At 40.0% G+C, this 13,600-nt stretch overlaps 1 protein-coding gene across 6 annotated transcripts in view; it reads right to left on the bottom strand.

Annotated features, from left to right (window-relative positions):
- LOC138855340 (lipase 3-like) overlaps positions 1-13,600 on the bottom strand; it is a 120,959-nt gene that overhangs the window by 97,893 nt on the left and 9,466 nt on the right. For 3 of the 6 annotated variants that reach the window (XM_070104277.1, XM_070104282.1, XM_070104281.1), the window contains exon 1: positions 8,669-8,794. The exons of the other annotated variants lie outside the window; for them this stretch is intronic. The gene's annotated coding sequence lies outside the window, so the exon portion shown is untranslated. Of the gene's footprint in view, positions 1-8,668; positions 8,795-13,600 lie in introns of those variants that run through there. 6 annotated transcript variants of the gene reach the window in all.

Genomic DNA, 13,600 nt, shown 5'->3' with positions numbered 1-13,600 from the left:
ACTTTTAGAGAGGGTGTGGTAGGTAAGTTTGGGGTGCCAGGTGTAAATGATAATGGGAGCCCTTTGATTGAACTTTGTATAGAAAGGGGTTTAGTTATAGGTAATACATATTTTAAGAAAAGAGGATAAATAAGTATACACGATATGATGTAGGGCGAAATGACAGTAGTTTGTTGGATTATGTATTGGTAGATAAAAGACTGTTGAGTAGACTTCAGGATGTACATGTTTATAGAGGGGCCACAGATATATCAGATCACTTTCTAGTTGTAGCTACACTGAGAGTAAAAGGTAGATGGGATACAAGGAGAATAGAAGCATCAGGGAAGAGAGAGGTGAAGGTTTATAAACTAAAAGAGGAGGCAGTTAGGGTAAGATATAAACAGCTATTGGAGGATAGATGGGCTAATGAGAGCATAGGCAATGGGGTCGAAGAGGTATGGGGTAGGTTTAAAAATGTAGTGTTAGAGTGTTCAGCAGAAGTTTGTGGTTACAGGAAAGTGGGTGCAGGAGGGAAGAGGAGTGATTGGTGGAATGATGATGTAAAGAGAGTAGTAAGGGAGAAAAAGTTAGCATATGAGAAGTTTTTACAAAGTAGAAGTGATGCAAGGAGGGAAGAGTATATGGAGAAAAAGAGAGAAGTTAAGAGAGTGGTGAAGCAATGTAAAAAGAGAGCAAATGAGAGAGTGGGTGAGATGTTATCAACAAATTTTGTTGAAAATAAGAAAAAGTTTTGGAGTGAGATTAACAAGTTAAGAAAGCCTAGAGAACAAATGGATTTGTCAGTTAAAAATAGGAGAGGAGAGTTATTAAATGGAGAGTTAGAGGTATTGGGAAGATGGAAGGAATATTTTGAGGAATTGTTAAATGTTGATGAAGATAGGGAAGCTGTGATTTCGTGTATAGGGCAAGGAGGAATAACATCTTGTAGGAGTGAGGAAGAGCCAGTTGTGAGTGTGGGGGAAGTTCGTGAGGCAGTAGGTAAAATGAAAGGGGGTAAGGCAGCCGGGATTGATGGGATAAAGATAGAAATGTTAAAAGCAGGTGGGGATATAGTTTTGGAGTGGTTGGTGCAATTATTTAATAAATGTATGGAAGAGGGTAAGGTACCTAGGGATTGGCAGAGAGCATGCATAGTTCCTTTGTATAAAGGCAAAGGGGATAAAAGAGAGTGCAAAAATTATAGGGGGATAAGTCTGTTGAGTGTACCTGGTAAAGTGTATGGTAGAGTTATAATTGAAAGAATTAAGAGTAAGACGGAGAATAGGATAGCAGATGAACAAGGGGGCTTTAGGAAAGGTAGGGGGTGTGTGGACCAGGTGTTTACAGTGAAACATATAAGTGAACAGTATTTAGATAAGGCTAAAGAGGTCTTTGTGGCATTTATGGATTTGGAAAAGGCGTATGACAGGGTGGATAGGGGGGCAATGTGGCAGATGTTGCAAGTGTATGGTGTAGGAGGTAGGTTACTGAAAGCAGTGAAGAGTTTTTACGAGGATAGTGAGGCTCAAGTTAGAGTATGTAGGAAAGAGGGAAATTTTTTCCCAGTAAAAGTAGGCCTTAGACAAGGATGTGTGATGTCACCGTGGTTGTTTAATATATTTATAGATGGGGTTGTAAGAGAAGTAAATGCGAGGGTCTTGGCAAGAGGCGTGGAGTTAAAAGATAAAGAATCACACACAAAGTGGGAGTTGTCACAGCTGCTCTTTGCTGATGACACTGTGCTCTTGGGAGATTCTGAAGAGAAGTTGCAGAGATTGGTGGATGAATTTGGTAGGGTGTGCAAAAGAAGAAAATTAAAGGTGAATACAGGAAAGAGTAAGGTTATGAGGATAACAAAAAGATTAGGTGATGAAAGATTGAATATCAGATTGGAGGGAGAGAGTATGGAGGAGGTGAACGTATTCAGATATTTGGGAGTGGACGTGTCAGCGGATGGGTCTATGAAAGATGAGGTGAATCATAGAATTGATGAGGGAAAAAGAGTGAGTGGTGCACTTAGGAGTCTGTGGAGACAAAGAACTTTGTCCTTGGAGGCAAAGAGGGGAATGTATGAGAGTATAGTTTTACCAACGCTCTTATATGGGTGTGAAGCGTGGGTGATGAATGTTGCAGCGAGGAGAAGGCTGGAGGCAGTGGAGATGTCATGTCTGAGGCCAATGTGTGGTGTGAATATAATGCAGAGAATTCGTAGTTTGGAAGTTAGGAGGAGGTGCGGGATTACCAAAACTGTTGTCCAGAGGGCTGAGGAAGGGTTGTTGAGGTGGTTCGGACATGTAGAGAGAATGGAGCGAAACAGAATGACTTCAAGAGTGTATCAGTCTGTAGTGGAAGGAAGGCGGGGTAGGGGTCGGCCTAGGAAGGGTTGGAGGGAGGGGGTAAAGGAGGTTTTGTGTGCGAGGGGCTTGGACTTCCAGCAGGCATGCGTGAGCGTGTTTGATAGGAGTGAATGGAGACAAATAGTTTTTAATACTTGACGTGCTGTTGGAGTGTGAGCAAAGTAACATTTATGAAGGGATTCAGGGAAACCGGCAGGCCGGACTTGAGTCCTGGAGATGGGAAGTACAGTGCCTGCACTCTGAAGGAGGGGTGTTAATGTTGCAGTTTAAAAACTGTAGTGTAAAGCACCCTTCTGGCAAGACAGTGATGGAGTGAATGATGGTGAAAGTTTTTCTTTTTCGGGCCACCCTGCCTTGGTGGGAATCGGCCGGTGTGATAATAAAAAAAAAAAAAAAAAAGAAGGAAGGAACACTGCAACAGGCCTACTGACCCATGCGGAGCAGGTCCATGTCCCCCCGCGAATTAGACCAATGACCCACCCCCAGAATTATCCCAATGACCCACCCAGCCTGGTCATCTCCACTCAAGGATGGAGCACTGCACCAGAACCAGCAGCACAAGCTAGTCACCCACCCACACCCACTCATGTATTTATCTAACCTATTTTTAAAACTACACAACGTTTCAGCCTCAATAACTGTACTCGGGAGTTTGTTCCACTCATCCACCAAACCAGTGCTTTCCTATATCTTTTCTGAATCTGAATTTTTCCAACTTGATACCATTGCTGCGAGTCCTGTCATGGCTGGAAATTTTCAGCATGCTATTTACATCCCCTTTATTTATTCCTGTTTTCCATTTACACATCTCGATCATATCCTCCTAATTCTACGCCTTTCGAGAGAGTGCAGATTCAGGGCCCTCAGTCTATCCTCATAGGGAAGATTTCTGATACATGGGATCATCTTTGTCATCCTCCTTTGTACGTTTTCCAGAGCATTTATATCCATTCTGTAATACGGTGACCAGAACTGAGCAGCATAGTCTAAAGAGGCCTAACCAAGGATATATAGAGTTGAAGAACAACCTGAGGACTTCTATTATTTATACTTCTAGATATGAAGCCAAGAATTCTGTTAGCTTTATTGCGAACACTAATGCACTGTTGTCTTGGTTTTAGGTTACTGCTAACCAGAACTCCTAAATCCTTTTCGCAATCAGTAATATTAAGATCTACATTATTTAGTTTATATGTGGCATGGTTATTTACCTGTCCAACATTTAGAACTTTGCATTTATCAATATTAAACTGTATCTGCCACTTCTCCGACCATTGCGTCAGTCTATTCAAATCATCCTGGAGTGCTCTAATGGCTGATGGCTGCCAGAGCAATGAAACTTATGGAAGAGGTCTTAGGTGATACCCCATCTCAACAGTGGTACCGAGCAGCGACTCAGGGAGAACCCCCTCCATATGTTAGAAACTGGTCCAGAGCACAGTGTACCGCCATCCATCGGCTTCGTTTGGGCTTTCCCACAGCCAAGATGATGGTAGATAAGGCTGAGGAGATGTGCCAGTACTGCCAACACGTTGTCTAGCACCCCCTAACACACTATCTTCTGAAGTGTGAAGTTACTGAGACACTCCGCAGGCAACTAGCAAAACAGGTCAGGAGACAACAACACGACACAACCCCCGATAAATGGAATTGAGGGGGATTTGGAAGGATAAAACCACTGATTAAACCTTTCTGGTCTACCAGAATGGAAAGGAGTTAGAAGTTAATTGGTGAAGCCAGACTGTGAAGTGAGGTGGGTAGGGGAGGGTGAATAAGGGGTTAAATGTAAGGGTGTTGTGAAGTTAAGGGAAAAGTGAGCAGTGAAGAGGGTTTTGAAGAGGTCAACTGTAAGGGTTTTGTGAAGTTAAGGGAAAAGTGAGCAGTGAAGAGGGTTTTGAAGAGGAAATTTTACTAGTAATTCAGTGTAATTAAAGCAGATACTAAGTGTACTAGGGACTGGAAAAGAGAAATAAATATTATTGTATATGACTAAAAGAGCGAAGAGTGAAAAAGGCAGGCATTAGAGGGGTACAGGCTGCCATAATTATATTTATATTTCTTCTTCAATTCCATGAAGAAAGAAATCAGTCATGGGGGTTGGAAAAGGTGAATGGAGTAACAGCGCCCTGGACAGTAAAAGCCCAACAGTTGCCATCCTACCAGAAAAGTAAACCTCACTATCGCCGCAAGGTATGGCAACACCGCATACCCAAACAAAAACAATGGCACACAGCTCTTATTGTAGCGCTCTTAAGTGGTGATATCCAAATTAATCCAGGACCTCAAACTATTGTGCAGAGGCAAAACAGACAGATAAATGACGGCAATAATGACGGTCTAGTAGCTAGGGATGATAACCTTAACTCCATATGTAATGCATACATAGGTCAATGTGAGACAATACAGCCATTATTATCTCAAACACTACCAAACAGATGCATACACTGTACTAAAGTACGCATGAAAAACAGAAAAGGCACCTTATGTAAAATGTGTAAGGGGTGGGTGCATGATGGATGTATGTACAATTATAGCAACGGTGCCAGAATTCATTTTGTGTGTAACAAATGCACTTTGGCACAGTTACCCTTTAGCAGTGATGACATTGATTTACCTAATTTTAATACAAATGACCCATTGTCATATATTGATGATTATGATTGTTTTATGAAAACAGGCCTTCACTTTATTCATGTCAATGCAAGATCACTTCTTCCTAAATTGGCAGAGATTAGGATTCTAGCTAACAAAATTAGGGCGGCAGTTATAACCATCTCTGAATCTTGGTTGGATGATACGGTGACTGACGACGAGGTCAAAATAGAAGGTTACAATATAAAACGCTTAGATAGGAACAGAAAGGGCGGTGGAGTATGTGCCTACATTAGAAATGACTTAGCATACAACCCAAGACCTGATTTAAATAACAATAAACTGGAGATTCTATGGTTTGAAGTGCTGCTTCCCAAGACCAAACCCATCTTAGTAGGAACTAGTTACCGCCCTCCTACCCAGGACCAGTTCTTAGAAGACTTTTCCAGAGTCTTGTCCGGAGTTGAAAGCAATTGCGAAACAATAATACTGGGCGACTTCAATATCTGTTTTCAACAACAGAATAACGGGCTATGCAAAAGGTATAAGCAAATTCTAGGATTAAATAGCTACACCCAACTAATTAATAAACCAACCCGGATCACACAGTTCTCAGCCACCCTAATTGACCACATACTTTGCAACCGCGCTGAGAACATTAGTCAGTCAGGCGTCATTACCACAGGTCTTAGTGATCATTTCATCATTTACTGCACCAGGAAAATCACTAGGGATAGGATAGGCCTACACAGGACAATAAAAATGAGGTCAACTAGAAACTACAGTAAAGAAACACTGGTAAATAGGGTACACAATTGTGACTGGACAGAGATAACAAGTTGCACGGACGTAAACGATGCCTGGGAAAAATTCAAAACAATGTTCACTACCATTCTTAATAATATTGCACCAGTTAAAGAGGTTAGGATTAAACGAAGAACTGAACCCTGGATGACTACTGAGATATTAGATAATATGAAATTCAGAGACCAGCTGCTAAAAAGATTTAAAGCAAACAGACAGGATATTGCAGCACTTAATGAATTCCAAAGGGTGAGGAACAGAGTACAGAGGCTTATAAAAGGAGCAAAGGCAAAGCACTATTGCTCAAAAATTGAAGAATATAAGCATAACCCCAGAAAGCTCTGGCAACAACTAAAACAGTTGGGATATAGCCATAAGCCAGTAGATAGGTCTAACATAGTACTCACTATCGATAATGAGGTATGCCACGAAACATCTAAGGTGGCAAATTGCTTTAATTCCTACTACACGTCTGTTGCATCAACACTAGTAAGTAAACTACCAGCTGCATCAAATACCTTTAACACAGACTCTGATAAGTTTCAAACATACTATACCAATAAAGGGGTAACCCCAAACAGTTGTCAACTAGTAAGTGTATCTCATGACTTCATTCAAAAAGAACTAAGCAGGTTAAACCCAACTAAGAGCACAGGCCCTGATAACATCCCATCTAAGTTCCTAAAAGATGGTGCTTTTGAACTGTCAATCCCTATTGCTCACATAATAAATCTATCACCACTAATACCGTACCGGAGGGGTTCAAGGAGGCCAGAGTTACTCCTATCTTCAAGAAAAATAATAGGTCTGATGTAAGCAACTATAGACCTGTTAGTATACTCAGTATAATATCTAAAATTCTGGAGAGGGCGGTGTATTCTCAAGTAGTTAAGTACCTTAATGACAACAGCATTCTCCATAGCTATCAATCGGGCTTTAGAAGATCCTACTCAACCGATACCTCCCTTATTAATCTGATGGATTACCTGAGAACTGAAATGTCAAAAGGGAACCTCATAGGTATGGTAACCTTAGACCTGCAAAAGGCCTTCGATACTGTCAACCACAATATATTATGTAATAAACTTCAATCTATCGGTATAGGTTCTGTAGACTGGTTTAAGTCCTACCTTAGCAACAGGAGACAAATAGTCAAAATCAACAAAACGGAATCAGAACCCCTGCCGATAACATGTGGAGTTCCCCAAGGTAGTATTCTGGGTCCCTTACTATTCTTATGTTATGTCAATGATATGCCTATCAGTGTCAAGTGCAAACTCCTACTGTATGCAGATGACAGTGCTCTGTTAGTGACAGGTAAAGACCCACAAGATATTGCTAATGTTTTAACACTGGAACTGGAGTCCTGCAGCAAATGGTTAGTAGACAACAAACTATCATTACACCTAGGGAAAACTGAAGCCATTCTCTTTGGAACGAAACATAAACTGAGAAGGGTAAATAATTTTAATGTTCAGTGTAATGGGGAGTCCATCACTTTGGTTTCATCAGTTAAATATCTGGGAATCCCCTTTGACCCATGCATGTCAGGAGAATTGATAGGGAACAGTGTAGTAAAGAAAGCGAATGCCAGGCTGAAGTTCCTGTATAGACAAGCACAGTGTCTACCTACTGAGGCTCGCAGGACCCTATGTCTAGCCCTTATACAATGCCATATGGATTACGCTTGCTCTTCTTGGTACTCTGCCTTGACAAAAAAACTGAAAGATAGACTGCAAATCACCCAGAACAAAATCGTAAGATTCATCCTGGGGCTGGGACCAAGAGAACATGTAGGCCAGGATGAATTACAGCAGTTGGATATGCTGAATGTTGAAGACAGAGTAAAACAACTGAAGCTAAATCATGTTTATAAAATTGCTCACAAACAGTGTCCAGAATATCTTGCTGTCAATTTTGTCAAGGTTGGGAACCGCAGCAATCATAGTACTAGGGGGAGAGAGCACAACTTTGTAGTACCCACAGTCAGTGGCCAGGCTTCAAACACCTTTTATTGTACAGCAATAAAGGAATGGAACAGACTACCCACAAATGTCAAGGCCAGTCATAGCTTGAACCAGTTCAAGAAGACTGCCAAAAAGTGTCTAATGAATGAAGCAACAGAAAGGGAGGGGAATGATTTTCTGTTTTTTAGCTAAAATACGTGTAAATTTTACCTTATCCCTAGTAATGACCCTCGTATTGTAGATAGTCGTAATGACCCTCGGGTAGTAGATAGTCTTAATGACCCTCGTATTGTAGATAGTCTTAATGACCCTCGTGTAGTAGATAGTCTTTTTAGTATGATAATAAGATGTTATCTTCATTATAGAATAATAAGAAATTATAACCTTTATATTATAATAATAAGGTAAAAGGACCCCAATGGAAATAAGTCACTCTGTCTGACTTTTTTGGGTTATCCTAGGTTCTCTACACATATGCTGCTATGTATGATAATTCTATGTAACTGTATTGTGTATACCTGAATAAATTTACTTACTTACTTACTTACTAATCCCCTCCCGAAGAGGACCCAGAGATGACTGCGGCCACACTAGTGTACCATGGAGTCAACGAACCAGACAAGCTGTTGCCCGTGATAACGACATATCCTCCTCCTCGCTAGTGTCAACAGTTAGGAGTACATACGATGCTGTCGATTATGAGATGCACCAGATGAACTGACCAGCAGCATATGTCGCATCATTGCAGAAAGCTTTCTCCCTCGGGAGCCAGAGACGGGTCATCGCAAGATTGAGACCCGTGCCAGGACTACGGTCTTGGCGAACATTATACATACATACATGTATGTTGGAAGTGATCAAGGTTCCAGGACCGAAACGTTTTCTAATAAATATGTCACTGTGTTTGCTTACGTGTCTTTCTAAACCAACTTGTCAGTATTTGTTACCAAGGTTTATACCACTTACTGTATTAACAATGTGGATGGGAAGTTGGTTATAGTTAGGCACCACTATTCAGCAGAACTTTCCATCCAACATTACATCCAGAGCTAACTGTGGTACACACTGATCCCGACACAGATACTCGAAATGAAAGCGAATAGACCTGCACAGTTTATATATATGAGAAAAATTGAAAACTGGTATTAAATCATGAGGTCGATAGCTCTTGCCATGACCTCGACCACTTTTTTGATAACTCCATTAATGTTTTTGCTTTGCGTTATTTATGCAGTTACGGTATAAATACTTTGAGCTAAAGACATGGGTGAACTTTGTGGCGGTGAGAGATTGTATACATCATTACAGAGTGAAGAATATACTGGAGAGTGTTTTTCGGTGTCAGGGGTTAAATCATGAATTTTAAAAACGATATAATTTTATTATACAGTTCAGACTTTCACTGACTCACCCGTCACTTACACAAACCTACCCGTCACTTACACAAACCTGTTGTTAGGTAAGACACATATGCAACAGTTAGGTATCTTTATTTCGAAATTTTTCGCCTACACAGTAGGCTTCTTCAGTCGAGTACAGAAAAGTTGATAGAAGCAGAAGAGACTTGAAGATAATGTAATCAGTCCATCACCCTTAAAGTTTTGAGGTGGTCACTCGACTGAAGAAGCCTACTGTGTAGGCGAAACGTTTCGAAATAAAGATACCTAACTGTTGCATATGTGTCTTACCTAACAACCTGTCGGTATTTTATACCATTTTAATGTTCAATCTTACACAAACCTACCCGTTACTTATTTATTTACTTATTTATTTATTAATTTGCACATGATACAGAGAAGTAAAAATGGAATAAAGTAAAGTGTAACATGCCAAAACCCCTTGTATACATAGCATTATGGGCAGGCTTAAAATTGACTTAAGATTAACTAAGCAATGATATATTTAGTGGTAAAACATTATTGTAAACAGATAACAATTAAGCACAAATGAGTATTACAAAGACTGGTCATATGGTCATTTACTGTGTTGCTGTGCAATCAGCAGAATGGAGTATTCTATTAGGTAATGTAATTAAAAAATAACTAAGAAGTTTGACTGGGTCTGAGGTTAAACATTTATGAGGTACAATTATGAGAAACATTTATGAGATACAATTTATAAGATAAAATTATTCAGCATTTATTTGGTTGTGGGTAAGTAAGTGATTTTTGAGAAGAGACTTGAATTTATAAACAGTGTTACTTTTATATTTACAGGTAATGAATTCCAGATTTTAGGGCCTTTTATGTGCATTGAGTTTTTGCATAGCGTGAGATGGACACGAGGAACATCAAAGAGTGATATGTGCCTTGTGTTATGGTCATGTGTTCTGTTGAGGTTGGTAAGGAGACGTTTGAGGGGAGGGTTTATATCCGAATTAAGTGTTCTATGTATGTAGTAGGTGCAGTAATAAGTATGGATGTTTAGTATGGTGAGTAGGTTTAGAGTTTTGAATATTGGTGGAGTGTGCTGTCTGTAGTGGGAATTTGTTATCATTCTGACTGCAACCCTTTGTTGGGTAATTAGTGGTCTGAAATAGTTTATTGTTGTTGAGCCCCATGCACAAATTCCATAGGTGAGATAGGGGTAAATAAGTGAGTGAGATAGGGCCAGGAGGGCTGACTGTGGAACATAGTACCGTATCTTCGATAGTATGCCTACGGTCTTGGAAATTTTCTTGGAAATTTGTTGTATATGTGTATGAAATTTGAGTCTATTATCAAGGTGGATTCCTAAGAATTTTCCCTCTGTGAGTTTTGTGATAGGTGATCCGTTTATCATTATGTTAAGAGGGACATCTGTAGCTCTGTTACCAAACTGAATGAAGTAGGTTTTTGTCAATGTTTAGAGTAAGTTTGTTAGTCCTCATCCAGGTAGATATTTTTTTGTAATTCGGTATTTACAGTATTGGCAAGCATGACTGGGCTCGGGTGAGAGAAGACGTATGTAGTGTCATCTGCAAATAGTGTGGGTTTGAGAAGTTGCGATGAATTTGGTAGGTCATTTATGTATATGAGAAAGAGAAGAGGGCCAAGGACACTTCCCTGTGGGACACCAACTGTAATTGGCTGAGTGGAAGAGTTTGCCCCATTTGTGTACACATATTGGCTTCTGTTGCTGAGGTATGACTTTAGGTAGTCGAGGGAGTGCCCTCTTATACCATAGTGCGACAATTTTATGTGGAGCAAGCCATGGTCAACTGTATCAAAAGCTTTACCTAAGTCAATGAAGATCCCCAGTGGGACTTCTTTTTTCTCGATTGCAGTGTATATGTGTTCTAGCATGTGTATAATAGCATCATTAGTATTTTTATTAGGCCTGAACCCAAACTGACAGGGGTTGAGTATGTTTTGGGAGATGAGATAGGAATAGATTCGCTTGTGAATTAATTTTTCGAAGATTATAGAGAGAGGGTGTAAGTTGGATATTGGCCTATAGTTATTCAAGTCTGTTTTGTCTCCTCCTTTATGGATCGGGGTGACTCGCTATTTTGAGAACTGTAGGGAAGGTAGAGGATTCAATGGATTTGTTAAAGAGTGTTGCAATGATTGGTGATAGCACTTGTGACACTTTTTTGTATATAAAGGGTGGTAAGGTATATAAATCTCCTGTCTTGTTTTTTAGTGTGTTGATAATAAGGGAGACTTCAGTTGGGTTAGTCGGAGCTAGGAACAGTGTGTTCGGGTAGTTGCCAGTGAGCTAATCATTGGGTGGGGTATCTGAGCTTGGGATTTTATTGGCAAGGTTTTTTCCTGTAGTGGAGAAGAAATTATTGAGTCTGTTTGCTGTTTCAGTTGGTGGGAGTTGGGCTTCATCTGATTTAGTTAATTTAATTTCGCTATTTCGTGATATCTTTTTTGTTCCTAGAATTTCTGATAATCTTCCCCTCACTTACACTAACCCACCCCTCATTCACACTGATCCAACTCTCACTTGCACTGACCCACCCCTCACTCATAACTGACTCACCCCTCACACACTCTGATTCACCCCTCATTCACCTTAACCCACCCCTCATTCACTCTGAGAGACCCAATAGCTGGAAATAAACATCTTAAAGAAGCTCAGAAGCTTTAGCTGCATTAACCCCCAAAATCGAGGGCCAGGAGCTGGAAATCAACCAAGATGGTCATAAATAAGGGAGATGTAAATAAGGTTCTGGAGGATATCCCTTCAAGAAAGAACTCTAAAAAATGGATTCCAATAAGATAAATATATAATAATATAATAATATCTTTATTTACTACCAGTACATGTACAAGGTATACAGACCATAGCTGACATCAATAACATACTACTATATAGAAAGCTGCTTGTTATGCTGAGCATTTCCCGCAAATTAGGTCAGTTTTATCCCAGGATGCGACCCACACCAGTCCACTAACACCCAGGTACCCATTTTAAACTGATGGGTGAACAGGGACAGCAGGTGTCTTATGGAAACACGTCCCTGTTGCTTTCCAGTCGTACCGGAGGAGATTCGAACTCCGGACCTCAGTGTTTGATCTGAGTGCGATAGCGATCGAGCTACGTGACACCTTTGCTTATCAACCTGACTTTGTTGCCTGTAGATGGCTTTGCTTGCCCAGTCTGAGGCAAAGAAACATTATCTCCTCTGGGACTTTGGGTCTCCTACTACCTGCCAACCTTCTCCATCCAGTATATCCGGGTTGGGATGAGCGTTTTTTGAACATCTCTATCTCATTGGCCCGGCTTACTTCACTGTCCCAAGAGCCCAGGAGTCCACTCACTGGACTCTGGCTTCTTCGCCAGAACTTCGCCCCACATTTCCAAATCCGGGTCTTCAGTTGAGTCCTTGGAACATCATGGCCTCTTCCTCTCGGAAAAAGTCATGTGCTTCCATGTGCCTGTCTCGTGAACATTGACTTCAGCAATAGCAATATTTGTAGTAAATGGTTTAAAAAACCGACAAGTTGAAAATTGAGACACTTATGTAACATATGGGAATCTTTATTGAGGAAACGTTTCGCTTGAGGGACTGATTACCTCAAACTCCTCCTCCCCTTACACCTTTCTACTTTGTATTGAACTGATGAAGCCACTGTCTGGCGGGACGTTTCCTCAATAAAGATTCCCATATGTTGCATAAGTGTCTCAATCTTCAATAGCAATATTGCAGGTCAGTTTAAGCTAACTTTTCTAAATAATTTTTGGCCACAAAATACATATATTAATTTGAATACATATAATAATTATTTCATTAATTTTAGATAACGTATTTTTGTATGGGTATGTGACTTGTGCTGGAGGTTATATATTTTTAACAATACAAGGGCAGAGGGTATATAGAAGAGTGTGATGTACAAAATATCACTGCAGTAGGTTAACTGGCTTATGCTGTAGTAGTAGTAGTAATAGTAGTAGTAGTAGTAGTAGTAGTAGTAGTAGTAGTAGTAGTAGTAGTAGTAGTTGTTGTTGTTGTAATAGTACTATTAGTAGTGGTAGTATTTTTAGAAACAGTGGTAGTAGTAGCAGTATTGGCAGTAGTAGTGGTAGTACTAGTATTATTAATAGTAGCAGTGGTAGTAGTATTAGTAGTAGTGGCAGTAGTACTATTGGCAGTAGTAATGGTAGTAGTAATTCAAATTCAAATTCAAAGTTTATTCTCTATAAAGATTACAATGTTGAATTTACAGAATTTGGTTATTGTGTGGTTTACATGTAGTAAAATAATAATTACAGAGTGTACCACTAGAACGCCTAGCATGGCTAGGCATTTCGGGCAGACTTAGTTTAATTCTTTATTTTAAAATATTACAAATTATGAGGTAAGTTGGTATTATGGCTAAGTGACTAAATACTAGTTTGTGAGTTTAGCAATGTGAATGCTTTTGTTTTGGCACAGTACATAGTTTCAGTATTGGAGTATCACAGGAT

The sequence above is a fragment of the Cherax quadricarinatus genome, chromosome 90 (genome assembly GCF_038502225.1).
Source record: "Cherax quadricarinatus isolate ZL_2023a chromosome 90, ASM3850222v1, whole genome shotgun sequence".
Lineage (NCBI taxonomy): Eukaryota > Metazoa > Arthropoda > Malacostraca > Decapoda > Parastacidae > Cherax > Cherax quadricarinatus.
This window is presented reverse-complemented; position numbering and strand designations above follow the sequence as displayed.